Genomic DNA, 23426 nt, shown 5'->3' with positions numbered 1-23426 from the left:
CAACTCCTCTAGTGCCCCATCCATTTCATCTCAACTTCATCCCACCATATTCTTTCATTATTGTTGTTGAGTCCATTTAGCATTGCTCACATTTGTGTGTATTTACGGATTACCACTTGGGGCTGGAGATATTGTGAAAGCCCCAAGTCCAAATCATGTCTGTCTTCTCTGAAGTTCTTCTGATTATGACAGGGATACTGAACCCATGACATCTGAACAATGTGGTGCTAAACATGACCTTCACAGTGACAATAATAGTTGACATCCCATCTGGGATCAAGGAAACCTCACAATATCTCACCCCTATTGAAGAGCTAAAGGCAATTAATGGCTTCTGAGAGAGGAAGAATCAGAGGTCTCCAGGAATACACCTCCCAAGAGGCTACTAAGAATTTTAATGGTGCTATTTCATAGTCCTTTGGCTATCAGTTTAAGGTAGAGAGGAGCTATTGAAAAGGTAAGTGAGTATGACTTTTATTTACTGGAGTAAATTGTTGTGATACACAAGTTGCATAGTGTAGATGTAACCAATCGTATTATTAAAATAAGATACACAGAGCCAAGGTAAAAGAGAAAAGCCGAGAGGTCAGAGCTCAGAGATAAAATCTTACCTCCTGCAGTGCTCCTAGCTTCCCCGAGAGAGCGAGGTACTTCCTGTGTCCCTGTTTAAATAATCTTTCTGTTCTGCCTTCTCATTGGTTGTAAACCCAACCACATGACTGCCTCATCACTGCCTGTAAGTACCGCCCTCCAGGTCTTAAAGGCGTATGTCTCCAATACTGGCTGTATCCCTGAACACACAGAAATCTACCTAGCTCTTCTAACCACCACGCTCTTACTATGGCTCTAATAGCTCTGACCCCAGGGCAACTTTATTTATTAACATAAAATTAAAATAACATTTCAGTACAAATAAAATATCACCACATTTCCCCTTTTCTATTTTAATAAAAAGAAAAAAGGCAAAAGGTTATAACTAACAAAAGAAAAACTATATACAAAAGTACAATAACTATATACAATATATACAAGTAACAAATACCTAAACGATGTCTAGTCCATTTGTATTTGACAAATCAGAGAAAATAATTCCCTTATCTATCCTATTTTAGTAAGTCCAAAATGTATCTAATTCACTTTCTATCCTAATTAATCTTCAACTATAACTAACTAATCTTCAACTCCCTCAGAGACCCAAGAAGGAAATAATATTAGCTAACAAAAATAAAAACAGGAAGTGCACAAAAGCAACTTCCAAAAATTTTGTGAGTTGACAGAAACAGCCAGCTGCCTGGACAGTCACCTGAGGTTTCTCCACAGTGTTGGGGCATCATCTTCAGCCTATAGGCTTAGCGTATCTGACAGACTCATTTGTGAAGTAGGTTGTACACAAGGTCAACAGTTCAACCTCACACTGGGTGAGAGCAGTCCATGTACCAGAAACACCTGAATTCCACTAGTGTCATGTCATGATTCAGGATTTTAAATTCTGGAAATTGTTGATGGTTTTTGAATTCAGCTGTCCATTCTTCTTGGCTGTGTATATATGGCTTCATCTAAGCATGCCCTTCTCCACATCCCTCTATTAAATGCCAGTCTACTATTGAGAGGCGTGAGCTTTCAGTTGCTGTTCCATTGCACAACAGAAGCCATCGGCCCACTGCCTGTTCAGCTGCCTTCAAAGAAAAGGACACTGTACCTTTTCCGGATTGCGAAGACCACTTCAGGGATGGTGCCATATTGTCCTGGCCTCAGAAGATGCCTTTTGATAAAGCCATAACCACACTTGTTTTGGCAAGAATCAGTAGTCCTTTGTTTCGTGTTCTGTCTGTCCATTTTGTCCTGTTGATTTGAGGATACTTTGTTGTCCAGTGGCTAACTTTTGCCACAATGAAAGTCAACTCCATATGCAGTTTCTTCAATGCCCATATTTTCTCTGAAGTAGATTAGTACTGCCAGGAGCCGACATGTCTCAAAAAAAGAAAAATTTCTAAGTTATTAAAACATTTTAAATGCCATATTCTGTAGATCTCTGAAGGGTTTGAAGATGACCTGTCTAAAATACATCTGCTCAATTTTTAAAACATATCTAATATGACTACAATTTCTATTGTAATGTCTAACTACTAACTTTAATTTCTTTATATCCTAATAGTTGGTAATAATGTAAAGTATTTAAAACTAGTAATTGTCTTTTTCTTTTCTTTTCTTTCTTTCTTTCTTTTTTTTTTTTTTAAAACAAGAACCTTAAATCTAATCTCCTTTGCTTAGCCTTTTTCCTAACCCTTGACAACTTGTAACCTACCCCCCTAAATAATGAAAATTATCCCAGACCCAAAACCCATTAAAAGAACCAAAAAAAAACCCACCCGCCCCACACCACCTCTTTGGGAATGTGGGCGTCATTCTTAAAATTGCTTCCTGCTGGGTATGGGCGAAGTTATCTTTATCCTGAAAGAAAATTTTTTAGGTTAATTGTCAAATTCTAGGAAAGGTAACTATATCCTTCATTATTATCCAGTCTGTGTATAAAGCCAAAGTTCAGGGTTTATCTCAAGTCCTTATTCAAGTAGTCTTTGAGACTGGATCATCTCAGCTAGTCATCTCAAAATTGTTCTGAGCACCTTGTAGTTCAAAGCTGATCTGTAGATGATGTTTGTCAGCTTAGTGATATTATTATTGTCCACGTGGAATTGTTGTTGTTGTTGTTGTTGTGGTGGGGCCCCATCTTCTTTCCGGAGACTTCAGTTGATGTTAGGCCTGGCCGTGATTTCCTGCAGAAAACTGATAAGAGACTCGAACACAAAGACATATATATGCAGCTAACTGAAGCCTTTTTTCTAGAATTAGTTAGTACTCTATATGACCATTCATATCTTAACAAAGTTTAAAAGGTATATATATATATTAATCTTGTAAATTTTGATATAAAATTTATACTTTAAGAAAAGTTTAAAGAATCAGAATAGAATCAAAGAGTTGAGATTAGTAATAGAATAGTCCCTTAATTAATTTGGCTTTTGTCCTGTCCCATAGCAGAAAATGGCTCTTTTATTCTGTCATGATACAGGGAGTTTGTATTTTCATTTTAACAACATGCTTGAGTTTAAAGAAGGAGAGAGCCATTCTCCAACTCCAAAGTCAGCTTTAAATTTTAATTGAACTGGGACTATTAGAAAACCAATAGTGTTAAATCTTTAGAGAAAAGCAGAAACAAACATTTAAGAAGACATAAAATTTTTTAGATAATATATACCCATATGCCATATACTCCAATATACTCTGTTTCCTGGGATAGATGATTTGTCCCTTTTCTTCAGTTGTCTCATTTGTCTTGTGTCCTTCAGATTCCTTAACCTTCATTCTCCTAAAAGACAAAAACAAAAACCTTCCCCCAAGACTAATTTTGGGGATGTTCCTTTTTGGCAAGTTATTATCTGATTAAAGGAAAAGACATGTGTTATAGGTACAAGTTAGTTTAAATTGGATGTTCATGCTGGTTGATGAACTATCACCTCCTCTAATTAAGAGGTTTCTCTTGTTCAAATCGAACCTTTATCAATTTTGATGGTATCCACAGCTTATCTTCTCCTGTAGAAACAAAAGCAAAACCTCGTCCCCAACGTAATACATACCCTGGCTTCCATTCTGAGGTCAGCACATCCTTAAAGTATATAGGCTGATTTAATTCTGTAGTTTTTTCTATTACCCAATGTCTCTCTGCAGCTGTTGTTCCTTTCTCATTGGCATTCAGAAAATTCAAAGTTAATAGAGCATTATGCAGTCTATTTCTGGGGGTTTTTGTTACTCCTTTCTGTTTATTTAGCATATCCTTTAGAGTTCTGTTTGACCTTTCTATAACTGCTTGACCTGTAGGATTATGTGGTATACCTGTAATATGCTTTATATTGTAATAAGCAAAAAACTGTTTCATTTTAACAGAGACATATGATGGAGCATTGTCAGTTTTGATTTGTGCAGGTATACCCATGATGGCCATAACTTCTAGCAAATGAGTGATTACAGAATCAGCTTTTTCAGAACTCAAAGCAGTTGTCCATTGAAATCCTGAATAAGTATCAATTGTGTGGTGTACATATTTCAATTTTCCAAATTCTGCAAAGTGAAACACGTCCATCTGCCAGATTTCATTCCTCTGAGTACCCTTTGGGTTACATCCTGCTGGTAATGGTGTTTGATTATAGAAGGAACAAGTAGGACATTTCTTTACTATTTCTTTGGCTTGTTGCCAGGTTATGGGAAAATCCTTTTTTAAACCTTTACTATTGACATGATGTTTTTTATGAAAGTCTGAGGCCTCCAGCACATTTCCTATCAATAATTTATCAATCTCATCATTGCCTTGTGCTAAAGGGCCTGGCAGACCAGTATGAGATCGGATGTGAGTTATATATAAAGGATGACTCCTTTTCCTGATTGTATCTTGTAATTGAATAAATAGTGAAGTTAATTCTGAAGCATCAGGGATAAATTCTGCAGTCTCAATATGTAATACCACTCTTTCAGCATACTGAGAGTCAGTTACTATGTTGAGAGGTTCTGAAAAATCCATTAATACCAAGAGAATAGCATACAATTCTGATTTTTGCACTGAATTATAAGGACTTTGTACCACTTTACTTAAATTTTCTGATTTGTAACCTGCCTTTCCTTGTTTGTTGGCATCTGTATAAAATGTACGAACTCCAGATATGGGTTTTTGCCGTACAATTCGAGGCAAGATCCAATCAGCTCTCTTTATAAAATCAATTCTGTTGCTTTTGGGATATTTGCTGTTAATTTCTCCCAAAAAATTACTGCAAGCTCTTTGCCAAGGTTCACTTTCTGTCCATAATTTTTCAATGTCCTCCTTAGTTAAAGGTACGACAATTTCTGCTGGGTCTATTCCTGCTAATTGACGAAGTCTCAATTTTCCTTTCCAAATCAAGTCAGAGATTTTTTCCCCATAAGTTTTTAATTTTTTATTTGGTTTATTTGGTAAAAATATCCATTCCAATATAATATCTTCCCTCTGCATTAATATTCCAGTAGGGGAATGCCTAGAGGGTAAAATAACCAAAATGCAATCCAGCTTTGGATCAATACGATCCACGTGCCCTTCATGTACTTTCTTTTCTACCAAGGCCAATTCTTTCTCAGCTTCAGGTGATAATTCTCTTGGACTATTTAAGTCCTTGTCACCTTCTAAGGTTTTGAACAAATTAGTCAGTTCATCATTTTTTACCCCAACAATAGTTCGTAGATGAGAAATATCTCCAAATAATCTTTGAAAGTCATTAAGAGTCTGTAGTCTATCTCTCCTAATTTGCACCTTTTGGGGTCTAATTTTTTGTAGCTCTATTTTATATCCTAAATAATTAATAGAATCTCCTCTTTGTATTTTTTCAGGAGCAATTTGTAATCCCCAGCAAGGCAAAATTTTCTTTACTTCTTCAAACATTCTTTCTAAAGTATCTGCATTTGAGTCAGCTAGTAAAATATCATCCATATAATGATAAATTATAGATTTAGGAAATTTTTTACGTATCACTTCCAATGGCTGTTGTACAAAATATTGGCACAGAGTTGGGCTATTTAACATTCCCTGTGGGAGGACCCTCCATTGAAATCTTTTAACCGGTTGAGAATTATTATAAGTAGGCACTGTGAAAGCAAATCTTTCTTTGTCCTTTTCTTGTAAGGGTATTGAAAAGAAACAGTCTTTTAAATCAATAACTATGAGAGGCCATCCTTTTGGTAACAGAGTAGGCAAAGGAATTCCAGATTGTAGAGAGCCCATCGGCTGAATTACTTTGTTAATTGCTCTAAGGTCTGTTACCATTCTCCATTTACCAGATTTCTTTTTAATAACAAATACAGGAGAATTCCAAGGGCTGGTTGACTGTTCAATATGCTGAGCATTTAACTGTTCTTCTACCAGCTCTTCTAAAGCCTGGAGTTTCTCTGTTGTTAAAGGCCATTGCTGAACCCATACAGGCTTGTCTGTTAACCATTTTAAAGGTAGAGCTGTTGGTATTTTTGGAAGATTATCAGTTGTTGTGCCCTGTTCCTGTATAATATGGATGGCTGGTGACCACTCAAAATAATGCCTTCTAATATTTCTCTCAGAAACATGTGCTAGTTTATGATTTGTTTCTGAGATTGGAGGGATTTTAATCTGAGTATTCCATTGTTGCAACAAGTCTCGACCCCACAGGTTCATAGCTATGTTAGCGACATATGGTTTTAATTTTCCTCTCTGTCCTTCTGGACCTATACATTCCAGCCATCTTGCACTCTGTTTCACTCCAGATAATGTCCCAATTCCTAACAGTTGAACGTTTACCTCCTGAAGAGGCCAAGCTGGATGCCAAAATTCTGGTGCAATTATGGTAATGTCCGCACCTGTGTCTACCAGACCAGACAACAAAACACCATTTATTTTTATCGTTAATTTTGGTCTCTGTTCATTAATAGAAGTTTGCCAAAAAATTTTCTTTATGTTTTCTCCTGAATTTTCTATTCTTTCTTTTTCATCATCCTGACCAGCCTGATTTATTCCAATAGTCATTTGGTTATTTAATCGCTCAGAGCAGGGATTTCCTCTACAGCTGCAGGAAAGGTTTGAACTGGTTTTGCTATGGGGGCCTGCATGAGGCCCCTCCGGGAGTTTCCCGAAAACTGAGGCAAAGGATTACCCTGTCTGTCCTTTGTTGATCTACATTCGTTGGTCCAGTGTTTTCCCTTACCACACCTTCTGCATACTCCAGAAGGAAGGGGCATTCTGTTGCCATTGTTCCTTGAAGAAACATTGCTTCTAGGATTGACCTGTTTACAGTCCCTTTTAAAATGTCCTTGCTTTCCACACCCAAAACATCTAACACTCCTCAAACCTTTTGAAATTACTTCTCCTACCCACGTATCATGCTCATCAACCTCAACATTAATTGTTTCTCTAATCCAATCTTCCAAAGGTGCAGATCTTGCCCTTAGCGGCCTGATTATTCTTTTGCATGCTGCATTCGCATTCTCAAATGCCAAAGCTTCAATTATTGCCTTACTAGCTTCTGATCCTGAGACCATTCTGTTTACTGCTGAAGCCAGTCTTTCTAAAAAATCTGTGAAAGATTCTTTAGGGCCTTGCATAACCTTTGTGAATGACTCATGTTTTTTTTCCTGGTTCATCAACTCTGTCCCATGCATTCAAGGCTGCCATTCGACATAAAATTACGGTTTGAACATCATATAAACATTGTGTTTGTATTGAAGCATATTGGCCTTCTCCAATAAGCTGATCCTGACAAACTTGTATTCCTTTATCCCTCCATTGTGTTTCTACGTTTCTAGCTTCCTCCTTAAACCAAGTCAGAAATTGAATTCTCTGGCTGGGTTCCAGAACAGCTTGTGCAAGGTCCCGCCAGTCCTGTGGTATAATCCTATTATATGTTGACCAAGAGTTTAACATTTGCTTTACATATGGGGAATGCATGCCATAAGATACTATTGCCTCCTTAAACCTTTTAAAATCCATCAGTTCAATTGGAGCCCAGATATTTTGTGTAGCCATTTGATCAGGCATCTGCTGTACGGTTACAGGATAAATTAAGGATGATTGTGTGAAAACAGGCTTTCTTTCTGTAACCTTATGATCCAAACTTGAACCAACTTCACTGTTAAAATTAACAGGTTTTTCTAAAGCTGTTATCCTGGCACTTAAATCGACTATCTTTTTAAATAGTAAAATGAGAATAAGCATGGTGATTAACTGCATAATTCCCATAATACTAATCTTTTCATATAGTTGTTCCATTGTCAGACTGCCTAAAATTTCAAACAAAACCCAATTTTCTTCCAATGTACACAGGAAACCCATTTTTTTAAATGTGGAAAAAATTTGTCTTTTAAATAGTTTCCTTTATGACTTACCAAATCTGCGTAGAACAGTAGAAATCCGAGCGAATTTCAAAACAGCCACCTAGAGTCCTAGGTGTAAATCCAGAGAGAGAGAGAGAGAGAGAGAGAGAGAGAGAGAGAAACAGAGAGACAGAGATTAAGCAAGAGAGAAAGCAAAAGCGAAAGTGAAAGTGAAAGTGAAAGTGAAAGTGAAAGCGAAGGGGTAGCCGGCTAAAGCTTAAAGCCAGCCACTTGTTCCCTCTGAGCCGAGTCAAGGCTTGGCTTTACAGCCAGGGGCCCTGTTTAGCAGGGCAGGCCTGAGCTGTTTGTAGCACTGGCTTTAAGCAAGCAGCTCACAGTCCGGCCTGAGCCCAAGCAGACCTGGGCTGGGGCTAGGGAGCCGGCTGCTCCGGCTAGGGAGCCGGCCCCAAGCAGTTTTTAATGGATTCTTGTCACGTTGGGCGCCAGATGTAGATGTAACCAATCGTATTATTAAAATAAGAAACACAGAGCCAAGGTAAAAGAGAAAAGCCGAGAGGTCAGAGCTCAGAGATAAAATCTTACCTCCTGCAGTGCTCCTAGCTTCCCCGAGAGAGCGAGGTACTTCCTGTGTCCCTGTTTAAATAATCTTTCTGTTCTGCCTTCTCATTGGTTGTAAACCCAACCACATGACTGCCTCATCACTGCCTGTAAGTACCGCCCTCCAGGTCTTAAAGGCGTATGTCTCCAATACTGGCTGTATCCCTGAACACACAGAAATCTACCTAGCTCTTCTAACCACCACGCTCTTACTATGGCTCTAATAGCTCTGACCCCAGGGCACCTTTATTTATTAACATAAAATTAAAATAACATTTCAGTACAAATAAAATATCACCACAGCATAGTTTAAAAAAATTGTATTCATATGCTCTGAAAGGGAGGGAAATAAGAATACTCTAGGCATCATATCTCCTATGACAGGAAGCTCACTAATTTACCTGTATTGTTCCTTATGGAACAAAAGCCCCAGGATGAAGCCAAGAGCACAAAGATTAGAACCACAAGCCACAGAGCCTTACAGAGTAAGGCTCAGTTCTAGTCCAAGAATTCACTACTGTGCATACTTTCATTCTGACAACAAAACCTGTTTTTGGTTTTACATCATCTGTAAGTCAAACCCAGCCTTTTATAGCAAACTTCTCAAGAGAACAAGGATCCAATAAGAAATATCTTGTTAGAGTCCTAGAGAAGTCCCACAAAAGACCACCATCCACCATATGCAATCAGCAATTATCTCGAGAGTAAGAGTTCCAGCATGCTGGGGCCGCACATCTGACACAAAGGCAAAATGACGACCATGAGAGAAGCTTGTAGGCTCTCATACACAGCCAGAGGAATTCTAAGGGCAGTGAGGTCATTCTAGGATTGGCTTACATGAGTGGCAATCATATTTGTCTGTTCCTAATTAGTTAGGGCTAGCAGGGGTTGGCGAAGGCTATAGTTTCACCATCTTTGGGCAAATTTGGTTAATTTCCTGGTTGGGGTGGGGCGTATTAGAAGATTTGTCACTATTTGGTCTTTGCCTTGAGATACTGTGGGGGCTAGCTCAGGCCTGGTATTTGCAGTTCACCTCATCCTTGCTGTGTGTGGGGAGTGGGATGGGGGGCGCTAGAGACTGATTGTCCATCGTTTGTGGTTCTTTCAGAAACTCCAGTTTCAAGAGGTGGGAACTGAAGCCTAGTTCTTTTTTTTTTTTTTGTGATATATATTTTTTATTTTACAATACCATTCAGTTCTACATATCAGCCATGGGTTCCCCTATTCTCCCCCCTCCCACGCCCTCCCCTTACCCCCAGCCCACCCTCCATTCCCACCTCCTCCAGGACAAGTCCTCCCCCGAGGACTGTGATCAACTTGGTAGACTCAGTCCAGGGAGGTCCAGTCCCTTCCTCCCAGACTAAGCCAAGTGTCCCTGCATAAGTTCCTGGTTTCAAACAGCCAACTCATGGAATGAGCACAGGACTTGGTCCCACTGCCTAGATGCCTCCCAAACTGATCAAGCCAATCAACTGTCTCACCTATTCAGAGGGCCTGATCCAGCTGGGAGCCCCTCAGCCTTTGGTTCATAGTTCATGTGTTTCCATTCATTTGGCTATTTTTTTTCAATAATTGAGTAAAACTGAAATTGATTATATGCCACAGTCATCCTAGGGACCTCCATGCTATATATATAGCCTCTATGGTTGAAGCCTAGTTCTTAACTGAGATACTAGGAGTCTATCATTGTATTTTGCTGGCCTTCTCGCATCTTTATGTATGTTGATGGCGCATCTCCAATGGAGCAAAGAACCCCTCATTAGTCCCAACACTTAAAAACTCTTTAACTTTCCAATTTTACCATCCTGAGGCTCAAAGAACCACCATAGGAAACTGTGGGGGATAACTGAACCATGCCCAAATTGTTATAGGTTATGTCGAACAGTTAAATTTAACCATGTCTTTGTCACTTTCCATTAGGGAATAAAGTTTTCCTGCTTTTTGAAAATGATTCAGAGTGTTAATGTAAGACCTTACAAGGGAAGGTGGCAGAAATATTTTAACTGGATCTGAGTTTAAGACCCAAGAAAATCCTGGCCATTTTTATTCATGCCCCATTTCCCTTTCTCATTTTGTTTTGAGACATGGTCTCATTGGGTAGTTCTGGCTGTCCTGGAACACATTATATAGACCAGGTTGATTTAGAATTCACAGAGATCCACCTGCCTCCCCCTCCCAAGTTATTGGGACTAACTATGCACTTCAGAATTTCAGTGTTGAAAGTCTCAGTATGTTATAGAAAAAAAAAATGTGCTGTAAGAACAAGAAGAGTGGGATGCTGTGGCAGGATGTGGAAACAAGATAAACTTCGCAGGGACAGTGTTCCATCTGGTCTCCAGGACCAAGGCTATCTAGAAAAACAACTCTAAATAAAAACAGCAGAAGAATTTCCAAGATATATCAAAAATGAGCAGAGAAATATGAAAGAAAAAATATTGGTTTTGTTTTAAACTCTTACATTTTGGCAGCAGTAAGTCTACAGACATGGACAGCAACTTGTTATCATCATTATTATTTAACATTGTTAGAAAATTTCTCACCAATGCAGATTGTCAAGAGAAAGTTATAATGAATGTCAAAATGGGAACGAAAGTGTGAAATTGTTATTCTTGTTGTATATAACATGATTATATAACTAAAAATTTCAAAGGTAGAAGTATCTCGCAAAATAATTTTGAAAATTATTATAGAAAATTATTGGCTTTCTTATGTAGTATCTCCTAGAAATGACAAACTACTTCTGGCTGCCTTAACAAGACCCGAACAATAACAACACAAATAGACTTGATAATGTAGAAGGGAGAAATCTCACAGGCCCCCACCCATAGACAAGAACTAAAGACAACTAAGGAATGGTGAAAGCAGGAAAAATAGTCTTCCCCAGGACAGAGCTTCCTAATTCATTATCTAAAACAACGTGGTCAGCCATGAAATCATGTACATATAAGTAACACTAAATAAACTCACCAGGTTGAAGGTACTTTTGTGTGTGCATGTATGTGGTGATATTCTATTTGTGCTTTAATAAAGTTTGCCTGGAGATCAGAGGAAATAGCAAGCCATTTTAAGTAAACATAGAAGTCAGTTGGTGGTAGCACATGCCCTTAATCTGATCACTTAGCAGACAGGGTCTCTGTGTGTTCAAGGCTATACTAGGGAACAGAGCTAAGCGAGGTGACACATGCCTTTAATCCCAGTACCAAACATAGAGACCTGGAAGTCTATATAGATAGGCAGTGAAAAGGAAGTGAGGTAGCTGGGCTAAGAGCCAATGAGAGGACAGGAAAGCAAGACAATAAAGGCGTGGGTAGACATGAAGTAGCTGACATTTGGAAGCTGCAGAGTTGATGAGGTAAGGTTAGCTGGTGGCTATTCCTATTTCCCTGATCTCTCTAAGGCTCTGTGCTTTTTATTTAATAAGACCATTTAGAAATTTGTCTGCACATGTATGTACAATAACAAAAAAAGAAAGCCCACTAATTTGAGAAGAACTAAGAAGGTATGATATGGAAGGGCCTGAAGGAGGGGATATGGGAAAGGTTTAAGTAAGAAAAGGGAAGGGAAGAAAAGATGTATTATATTTTAATTAACAATTTAAAATTAATGAACTTAGAAATACAATGAATGAGGCCATCCACTAATGCAATTAAAAGATAATATAATGTAGAAAAGCTTAGCTAGAAAACAAAATGCTCATGTGAAGAAAATTTAAGAAGAAAATTAAAGAAGCCAATATGATTAGTTCCTATCCTGTTGTATTAAAATATTTAATATGATAATACTTCAAAGAGTGACCAATAAACAAAATTTTATCCACATAAACTACTATGACAAACTTCCTCAAATGTGACAAAATTGTAATTTATTCTTGCAAAGCAGCCATTTGAAAATATCAAAGGATATATTGATGAAAGGCATTAAGAAAAAGCGACATTTAAAACACAATACTACAGCATGAATATAAGTTTTATGTTATCAAGAGGAATGCAAATAAATGAAAGATTGAACATCATAGGAAAAAACTGGTAAGTAGGAAATGTGAGGAAATGATACTTCAGTCCCTGTTACTGATACAACAGATTCATTCAAATTATATAAACACTACTTCATATTAAAATAAATTTCATATGGCTCAAATATATAAACATTAAAAACAGAAACTCTACATGTCTAATCTAGTTTTGAATAAAATTATCCCTTGTATCTGAAGATAACAATAGATAATTAAAATTTATATAATCTTTAATTTATCACTTCTGTTTAGGCATTTATTCTGTAGTTAAACTTACATAAGTAAAATAATAATTTGTAAGAAAGGTATAGTTGTGTTTTATAAGTTTCCAAAGACATTTGTAAGATATTCATTGTGGCATATGTTTTAGTAGACACAAAATTAAAACAATCTAAATATACACCTTTAGAGAAAGTCACTAAAATTTAATTCATCTGTTTAGTAGAACACAAATATAGCTCCTTATGCTCAAAAGATTTCTGTGTTTTGGTAGGGAATGTTAAGCCAAAGACATGATCAGGATATGTGAAGAAGGGACACAAGTGACATCATGCAGCAAGTTTCTCTCAACTGAAATACTCCATCCTGGAAGGAGGTTTTTTTATGACTCATAAAGTAGATAGAATTTGCAGGGTCCAGGAAATATGTAACTACAAGTCTCAGGAAGTTCCCGAATCTTACAAAATTTACAACTCCTTTCCCCTAACCAAGATGATATGTTGCAGGCCATTGGAAACATCCATGTAGCTGCCTGCAAGTCATGCAGGAGGCTCCAGGAGTGAGACTTTCATGCGTCATCACCAGTGATAAAGCTGCATGCTCTTGTATGTGATCCCTACCTGCATGTCTATAAATAACTCCAATAAACTCATTGGGTCATCAGGTTAGACTCTGGTAGAACTGCTGCTTTGGTCTTTTATTGATCTCATATCTGTGTTTGTTTGTTTCATCCTAGGAAACACCACACAAAAGATAATTATACAGATGCCTTGTTTGTATTCAGAGTTATATAATGTTACTGCCTGAGTGATACATTTTTAGAAAGATTAAATGAAAAGCAGTTTATTTCTGAAACACCAGTAATCCATGCATGATCCCTTTTGCGTTTTTTTAATTTGTTTCTCTTTTTTTCCCTCTTTCTAGCCTCATTACACAAACCTTCATTTCCAACCCTTCATGATTTAATTTATAGAAGTGTTAAAAATCTTCTGGATTCTTCTTTCAGTATTACATTTCCAATTTCCTCTAATTAATGAACAGTTATATTCATTTTAAAATTTTGCTTACATAATTCAATTATTTGTGTGTCCCATATTTATTTAGCTATTTTGGCGTCACTTTACATTGGTGTTTCAAACTATTTATTTATGTATTATTGTGATTAATTTAATTTTACATATTAGCCACGGATTCCCCTGTCCTCTTTTCTCCCCTTCTCCCCCTAATCTACCCTCCATTCCCATCTTCTCCAGTGCAAGGTCTCCCTGGGGATTCAGCTCAGTCTGGTAGATTCAGTCCTGGCAGGTTCAGTCCCCTCCTCCCTTCACCCAGGCTGAACAAAGTGTCCCAGCATAGGCCCCAGGTTCCAAAAAGCCAGCTCATGCACCAAGGACAGGTCCCAGTTCCACTGCCTGGGGGCCTCACAAACAGTTCAAGCTAATTGACTGTCTCACTTATCCAGAGGTCCTGATTCAGTTCTATGAGGACTCCTCAGCTATTGGTTCATAGTTCATGTGTTTCCACTAGTCAAACTATTTATTTCTAGCAAAGATTAAATTCTCTGCAACATTCATACAATGATGAGATAAATCTTAGGAGGGTAAATGTTGGGTTGTCATGCCTGTTCATTTTTATTTTATACTTACAAAGCGTGATGTCTGACTGGGTTCAGTCACTATCATACAGCATAAAGAAGCCCACTCTCTACATCCTGAGCAACTCTTGGTTATAATTCACTTAATTTTAATCATCTGATAATGCAAGTAAACATCTTTAGATGTTCCTCCCTTTCCTTCTGATTTTGATATTTCTGTCATGTGGCATCCTTGTGTTGGTTAGTTTAATTTCACCTTGACACTAGCTAGAGTCACAAGTGCCTCCCCACCAAACTGGCCTGTGGGCAAACCTGTGTGACATTTGATTTATTGTATGTTGTTCTAGGGAGGAAGACAGAACTTGAACTTTGTTCTCTATGTAATTAAGAATGGGAAACCAAAATTCATGAAAATTATCATTTTGTTTATCAAATGAATTATATCTATCTTTTATTTTCATTATAAGCAAATCTCATTTTTAGTTAAAAGTACAAAATAGGATGTACAAGTGTCCAAATGAAATTCTTTAAAATGCTTTGGACATTGCCTCTTTTAATTTTTTTTCTGCATGTTTCAAGGTGTATTTCCCGGTTAGTTTGTGACTCATGAGTTATAACATGCTCTCTATCAACACTACTTCTTTCATCCATATGCATACACAGTTTTCCCATACTTGTACAAGAGAAATCACACAAATTGATAGTTCACATGACTTTGAACATTCAATTAAAGCTATGCACATGTCAAAATAAACTATGCTGTTAACCTTCATGTCATTATTTAGTCCTTATATTCTCCATGTCTTATTTAGTTCTTGGCTTCATAGGATACAAACCACAAGAGAATTTTTCATTAGGTGGTGCTCAGGCACTAAATGTGAAAAAAATTTTACAAATAGGATCATGTGCTTTAGGGTATGTGTGTCTTTGTTTGACAGCGTCTCACTATGTAGCTCTGGCTGGCTTAGAACTCACTTGTAGTGTTGATGTTAGTGTTCAACACTTCTACCTCTGAATCCCAAGCACTTAGATTATGTACCATTATGCCCAAATTAGGAGCACTGCTATTTTTTTAAATATTCTTTGATACTCTTTCTAATACATGTGTCTAATCAATTATTGGTAAGCTTACAGAACAAAATTATTACAGAATACACATAGTTTCTAAACAAATTAAATGTGTGTACCAATGGATATGAAAATAAAATTCCAAGCTTCTCATTGATTAAAAATATTAACATGCATTAAAGATATCTATAATGTCAACCAAACCATTGCTTTTCTCAGTAACATGCAAAAATAGTAGCATATGTTTAATAATAGATTAAAAATTACCCTGAGTCATTCATGATACAAGTAGACAGTCCCACTAGTTGTGACTTATACACTTGGAAATAAGTATAAAATATACATTCATTGGATTGAATAACAAATTATAAATTACTTTTCCTTTATTGGAGTTCCATTTTGTCCTGTTTGGTTATATGAGGTACATTAGTATCTCTTCCACAGATACTAATCACCTTTCTTTGGCTTTGAAAGATTCAGAACATTTTCACCTGTCCAGCACCAGCCCCTACTTTCAAGTGCTGTGCTGTTGATTATTGATTGAGTTATGGATAACTAGGTGATTGAAAATGAAGAGTAAAAGAGTGAAAATCAATCAGTCTAGCAGGAGAATTTATTTCCTGCATAAATACAAGTGTTTACTACTTTTATAGATAACTAAGCCAACTAAGTTGGACAAGTACAGATCTCAATATTTCTTAAACTTACTCAGCCAAAACATTTTTATATAAAGATTACCTTGATTGATGAATTTGATCCTTATCATACTAAAAATACTTCTATACATATTTTATCTCAGAAGCATACATATGGCCAAAGAAGGACTCAGTTTAAATTGAAGTAAAAATCCACTTTTGAAGTAAAGATGTAGAGAGCAAACCTTGGTAATGAGTCAAGGGCAGCAACACTTCTTCAAAAGAAAGTTTAGAAAGTAGAGTATGCTACTGAGCTCTTGATGATTTTTATGCGACACTCAAGAATCTAGTATGCTGTAAAATTACTCATAGTCATGAAACTTTGAAGTGAGGCAAACACACGGACTATGTATTAACAAAATAGCTGAGTGATTCCCCTATGGGAATACATCCATAAAAAAGTTGCAACTGGTAACAGCAGCTTCATTAAAAAAAAAAAGAAAGGAAGAAAAACACCATGGAACTACTAATAATAATTATACTACATTACATCCTGGTGGGCAAGTTAAATAATCCTCTAAAACACCTTTGGAGATCCCTTTGCACTAGCCGGTTGTAAAGATTTACTCATTTAATATCCTTTCTCTGATGAATAGTTTAAAAATGCATGTTTTTTCTCTCTGCCTGTACAGTTCACTGAACTGCCAAAAGACTTTATGCATTATAACCTTTCAGAACTCCCAGTTATCTCTACTTACAAAAAGAATGACAATACCATTTTCCAGTAATGCTGCCATTCTAAATATAGGAACTTTTACACATTTTAGACTATACTCTAAAGGAACTGAAGATAAGGATGCCCTGGCTTCTGCAAATTAGAGACTAGTGTTTGTAATGCCCATAGAAGAGTAGCTATTCTATTCAAAGGACCTTGCTTAAAGATAGTACAACTACTGATAATCACACAACCTAACTCAGAAGAGAGATATTTGTAAATGTGATTAGTTTTTGTAAAAGTTGGGGCTGGAGAGATAACCCTGACTGTTTTTGATGAGGACCCAGGTTCAGCTCCCAGCACCGGCATGGCTGTTCACAGCAGTCTAGAACTCCAGTTTCAGGGGATCACAACACTCTGTAACTCTGGTTCTAGGGGATTCAACGCCTCTGCTGACTCATGCATGCCCAGGGTCCTCACAAACTCACAGAAGCAAACACACATTCACAGGAACCAAATACCTTAAAAACATAAACAAGGGCCTAGAGAGGTAGTTCAGGGATTCAGAGCATACATTGCTCTTGCAGAGGACTACTAAGACCCACATTGGTTGGCTCACAACTGTCTATGATTCTCCCTCCAAGGAGATCAGACACCTCCTTCTGAATTCCATAGGCTATACTCAGATTTAGAACCCACACTCACACACACATATACACAACTAAAAATAAAATCTTTTAAAAATTAAAAATTAACAGCACCGATGAAACTGATTATCTTTTCAAATGACACAGTAGAATTTATTTAATTTGTACAAATATTCATTTTAAACTACCTCAGCATTTTTGCCTGTGTTATAAAGTGGAATAGAAAAACATACTACAGTTATTGATGCAATTAGAAATCTATATATAACTCAGAACTAATGCACTGGGCACCCTCCCTAAGCTACGTATTAATGGCAATAATAAATCCATAGATTGATGTCACCTTGACTTTTTTATGGCTCACTGAGCACTTAACTCTGCAAATAAGAACCAGTTAAACAAATGTTTAAATGCCTATATTTCAAGTGTTTATGAGAAGACCCAGATTAGCTATTTTTGGATACTTCACAACTTTCAATGCTGAATGTGTTTCTTCACATTATCTTATAAAAGAGAAGAGCAATGAATGGTGAATGTGAGATTTTTCTTAAACTATAAAGAATAAGTGTTGGCTTATGTAGAACTGCTGAGATGAGCCGTGTGAACTTACTGTCAAATTTATCTGGGCCATGATACCCTGGTACATGATCACATTTAACTTGTGGATGCTTTTGTGAATGTGAATTTGAATGAGATCAAGGTTAAGTCAGTGAGCTTTGATATCTGTCCAATGTGGATAGACCTTACCTAATCAGTCAAGGCAAAGATAGAATAAAGGACAGCTACCCCAGGGTAACAGGGCCCTGTGACAACTATTGGCCTTCATATTTCAATAGAAATCTTCAACATTCCCATTTGTATAACCTGTTGTCCCATCCTGAAGATGTTGGACTTCCCAGTTTGAAAAATCACATGAATTTGTTTCTGAAATATTGAAATGCATACAATTGGTTTTGTTTCTCTGAGAAAGCATATGGTGAGGTGCTTGCCATTTGCATGCCACTCTTACTCATCCTGAAGGCCATCTGGTCAGAGATCTCCTGGAGATCAGGATCCATGAGAATGTTGGCTGTCATGGTGGTTCACACCTCTAATCTCAGCACTGGTGAGGCTGAGACAGGAGGATTGCCCTCAGGTTACATGGTGATTCCAGACTAGTCTGAACTTTGTTTCAAACAAAATGAAGCAAAGCAGAGCAAAAGATTAAACAAGAAAGGAAGGAAAGGTACTGGCCTTGGGACCATCTTCCTTCCTGGAGACATCCTTGGAGGTCCTAAGTAATCTTAGAACATAGGTTACTTGTCCACACTTTCACTGTGATGACGATCTCAGGAACAATTTGAAGTTTGCAAATATACAAAGCTAGAAAGCATCTTCTCTGTCAATTCTCACCATCACCCTATAATTTCCTGCTATGTGGAATATGCTTAGCTATTTCTCTCCTCTGCGTACTCTGCTCTGTAGACAACTCCAAATGCCTAGAGTCGGGCAGTCAGTACAGGTGAGTGAAGACACTCCAGTACATGAATGTTAAATGAAGAGAAAGTGTAGGCCTGTTTCTTGGATTGTGACACTTCCAGCTTCTCTCTTCTCCATTCTTTTAATTTTTTCCCTTTTTGTCAATGAAATACTGCCCCGTTACTCTTCCCAGTCATCTCCTATAGAAGGGAAATGGCTCTTGTTTTCTTAATAAGCAAGTTTCTTGTTCTTCTACAACATATCCTTTTCACAGGACTGTCTTTAAAACATTTAAACCTTTCCTTCATACGAAAATCCTTTCATCAAAACCTTCCCATATATCCCTTGTTGCTCCTCTTCAAATTTATTGCCTCCTTTTCATTAATTGTTACATGCCATGCTGTTTTGATCCATTACATACTTCTATTTGTGTGATTTCATATTAGCATCTCTCCACGTTCAACAAAATCTTAATAAATAAGCTTATCCACCCATTTTATTGCCTTCAGGATAATGTGAGAATTTTCTTGCAGGATATTCATAAAAATCTATTAGGGAATGAGCTAAGTACAAAGTGTCCCAGTTCAGAAGTGACCAGTACACCCCTGAACCCCCTCTGCTCCTCATCTCTCTTTTGCTATGTTTCCTGTTGCTATTTCTTTGTTTTGAACCTCTCAACACTGTGAACCAAGCTTTTTCTTCTCTCATGGTTGACAGGATCAAAGTTATACTTGTCTTCTACATTGTGCAATGTTTATTTATTTATTTATTTTGAGACAGGGTTTCTCTGTTTTGGTGCCTGTCCTGGATCTTACTCTGTAGATCAAGCTGGCCTTGAACTCACAGACATCCACCTGGCTCTGACTCCTGAGTGCTGGGATTAAAGGCGTGTGCCACCACTACCTGGCTGCAATGTATTTTCAAATGAAGCTTCATAGAGATTCTCTTTACTTCTTTTGTAGTTTTTCTTGATATTATCATTCTAAATTTATATATAAAGATAGAAAAATGTTGAATATAAGTTGGGGTAACAAACTCAAAAGAGGAGGTATTGGTATATTAATGCTAGCAACAGAACCACATGAAAAGAGGGAGTCCTTCCATGGCCCCAAGCACAGGCAGAATTCCCGTGATAAAGAGAAAATCAAAGCATTTTAAATGATTATTTTAGAATTATAAACCAACCAGCAAACATCCTTGAGACAAATTCATGCTGCAGAAGGAAGCCATATTTTTCCTTATAGTTTGAGAGAAGTAAAATTTATAACAAATAAACATGTCAGCGAATGAATAGACTAGTTAAGTTTAAGCGTTCTTTCATTGAACTTTTTCTATTGCAGCTTATTTCATACTAGCTAAATGTGGAGTGATTTTAAACCAGGAATCAAATTATCACTACCTTTGCTTCTGCATCCTGACACTATCTTAATTACAGACACGTAGCATTATATATCCAGAAAACAAACTTTTAAAAACAGTTCTCATAAATTGGTTTTAGCATTATCTCCTATGATCTCCTAATTAATCTATTATGCTTTTGTGCTTTCTCCTTTTGTATTAAGGTCCATATCCAATCTTGCCAAACTTCTTTCTTTCTTTCTTTCTTTCTTTCTTTCTTTCTTTCTTTCTTTCATTCTTTCTTTCTTTCTTTCTTTCTTTCTTTCTTTCTTTCTTCCTTCCTTCCTTCCTTCCTTCCTTCCTTCCTTCCTTCCTTCCTTCCTTCTTTCCTTTTTCTTTCTTTCTTTCTTTCTTTCTTTCTTTCTTTCTTTCTTTCTTTCTTTCTTTCTTTCTTTCTTTCTTTCTTTCTTTCTTTCTTTCTTTCTTTTAGCTATATCCAAAGTCATCCAAAGTCAAGTCTACCCTAATTAGGTGAGGCAGGGCGGTCAGTGGGCCTCAGAGATTGTTCTGCCTCTGCCTCTCCAATGCTGAGATACAGTATGCATTACTGTGCTTGGCTCTTTACACATTGTGGGGATCAAATTCAGGTCTTCATGCATGTGCAATGGGCGCTTTACTCACTGGGCCATCTCCTAGACCGTTGGGATAGCATCCTGAGTGGTATCTCTGACAGTTTGCTATTTGATAGTTACTTGCCAGTAATAGCCAAAGAAATTATTTTTCCCAAAGAATTTTATTTTGGAAAGATATTGAAGGGGTCCCTGCAGGTGTCATGGCAGGCAGGGAAAAATCCATGAAGAGGTGAGCATGAAAACTCAGTTTTGTTGAAGAGAGGGAGGAAGGATTATAAGAGCAAGGAGGGGTCAGAATCATGATGGAGAATAAAACCACAGAGATAGCTGACCCAAGCTAGTGGGAGTTCATGGACTCTGGACTGACAGCTGAGGAGCTTGTATGGGACCAAACAAAAGCCCTCTGAATGTGGGTGAAAGTTACATGGCTTGATTTGTTTGTTGGCCCCTTGGCAATGGGACCAGGACTTATCCTGGGTACACGAACTAACTTTTTAGAGCCTATTCCCTATGGAGTGATGCCTTACTCAGCCTTGATGCAGGGGGGAGGGGTTAGGTCTGGCTTCCAACTTGGTACAACAGCCTGTGTTGACTATCCAAGGGAGGCCTTATCCCCTATGAGGAGGGGATGAGGGTGGGATGGAGGCAGGTAGTGGGGTGTGGGAGAAGGGTTGGTATGTAATAGGAAAGAAAATTTTTTGAATAAAAAATTACAAAAAAAGAAAACAGATAAGATGAAAAATAAAATGAAGGGGAAGTAAAAAAAAAAAAGGAAAACTCAGTTTTGCCTGATTTAGACTGTATCAATCTTTGGAAGCTTGATGCTGGAAAGTTTATTACTAGCATATTTAAACACAGTATAATTTGGAAGAAAAATGTTTCCTGGTATAATACAATCCCCAGTGCACAAGGAAGCATCATTACATCAAAACTTAATGCAAGGTACATACCATTTCTTCCAAGATGGGTTCTGAAGATAGGCTACCTGTATTAGCTTAAGGGACTAAGGAAAGATCTGGCCTGGTCTTGGTCATATGAATAATGTAGAGGTCATTTGGCCTATCAGCAACCTCTGTTCCTGGTTGTGGAAACTTGGGGGAGACCTTGGCTATACAGATAATGTAAAGGTTTAGACTACTAGCCACCTCTGTTTCTAGTTGTGGAAGCTTGATGTGTCCTGGCCCAACAGACAATGCAGATGACCAGGTTGTTAATCCCCTCCAATTCCCAGCCTGCTCTTTTGAGAAGACACATTTGTGTCATTAACATTGCTGGCTTCCTTGGAGATCTGTAGACACAAAGACCTTCATGCTCCCAACAGAATATTAACTGTTCCAAATGTAGGAACTAGAAAAGCATATGTAATGAGATGGTCATAAGTCTATACTTAGACATTTTCCTATCCCTGTATACAGTGTATCTTCCTTTTCCTTTCAAAGGGGCATTGTCATGCAATTGCATGTTTATAATACAACTTAGCTGATCTTTCCGTTTGTGTACTTTCACATATGCAATTTCACATGATGCTTCTGTCCTGCAATATGTGTAATATTAAAGATATTGAGTCTTATTCAAAGGGTATTTCCACCTAAAATTTCTATTGACATTACTGTAATCTAGTAATAGATTCTGATGCCGGTTTCCACCCACACTCACAAGGGTGCTTTCTTTGTATGATAACTCATGAAATGTTTTGTAAATAGTAGTTGGTGTTCAATGTTGTTTTTTCATATTGACATGACAAATTCATTTATTAATATATTTGCTTCAGATAAGACAGGATCCTACTAAAATACTAATTCCAAATCTCTTCTACATATGTCAAAAGTGGAGATGATGTATAGAGTATAGATAACACCAAGATATCTGTGTGTGTGTGTGTGTGTGTGTGTGTGTGTGTGTGTGTGTGTGTGTGTGTGTGTGTTGATGGAGAAAGAAGTCACTTTATCTCAGGCACCAACAACAGAAGTAGTGTGAGTGATGCCAACTTCTTTTTCCATGTACAAATATGAAAAAAATCATGCTTATCATGATTCACTGATGCTTCAACAGATGCAGCAAAAAGATGAATTATGTGGGAATAGAAAGACTCAGATTTACCTCTGAACAAATGATTTCCCAGACAATAACAATGATGCTTTCAAATGTGTATCCTCTAGCGACTGAACTAAGTTTCTTACAATTATGGTATGTCATTTTTGCAAAAACTATGTAGAGAATATTATTGAATCTATTTTGTAGATACAGAAAATGATTCTTAGAGTGATTGAATTCCACAACTTGCCACAAATATTATAACTGTGTATGTGTATAATATCCTTCCTATTTCAAGAAAGCTACAACATTCAAACACTCATAAATCACTAGCAATGGTACTTGTTGCATGATGTTTTTCTTCCTATGACATATGATATTTTACAAAGTTTTGTTTGAATGTCAGTCTGGTTTCAGAGGGTATATATGGCACAGTTTCCTACTTTCTGTTTTTGTGAACCTGAAGGGGAGTGGGCAGGATAATCCCACCTTCATTTATTTTACTTCAACAGGTAGAATAAATTGTGTGTTTGAAATTTCCTGTTTCATATTAATGAAAACTGAGCCGGCAGGTGATACAGATATATATATTTCTTTTGTGA

General features: G+C 37.2%; 1 protein-coding gene and 1 long non-coding RNA gene across 4 annotated transcripts in view; both read left to right on the top strand.

Annotated features, from left to right (window-relative positions):
* The window catches only part of Csnk2a2ip (casein kinase 2 subunit alpha' interacting protein), a 171525-nt gene that overhangs the window by 122039 nt on the left and 26060 nt on the right, over positions 1 to 23426 (top strand). The gene's annotated exons all lie outside the window — the stretch shown is intronic.
* On the top strand, positions 197 to 13499 carry LOC143268144 (uncharacterized). The gene is made up of 3 exons (XR_013043799.1): positions 197 to 457; positions 12352 to 12497; positions 12978 to 13499. It is a non-coding gene; the product is annotated as an uncharacterized LOC143268144 (long non-coding RNA).

Source organism: Peromyscus maniculatus, chromosome 12, assembly GCF_049852395.1.
Source record: "Peromyscus maniculatus bairdii isolate BWxNUB_F1_BW_parent chromosome 12, HU_Pman_BW_mat_3.1, whole genome shotgun sequence".
NCBI classification, from domain to species: Eukaryota; Metazoa; Chordata; class Mammalia; order Rodentia; family Cricetidae; genus Peromyscus; species Peromyscus maniculatus.
Note: the sequence above shows the minus strand (reverse complement) of the source record. Positions and strands in the feature narration are given on the sequence as shown.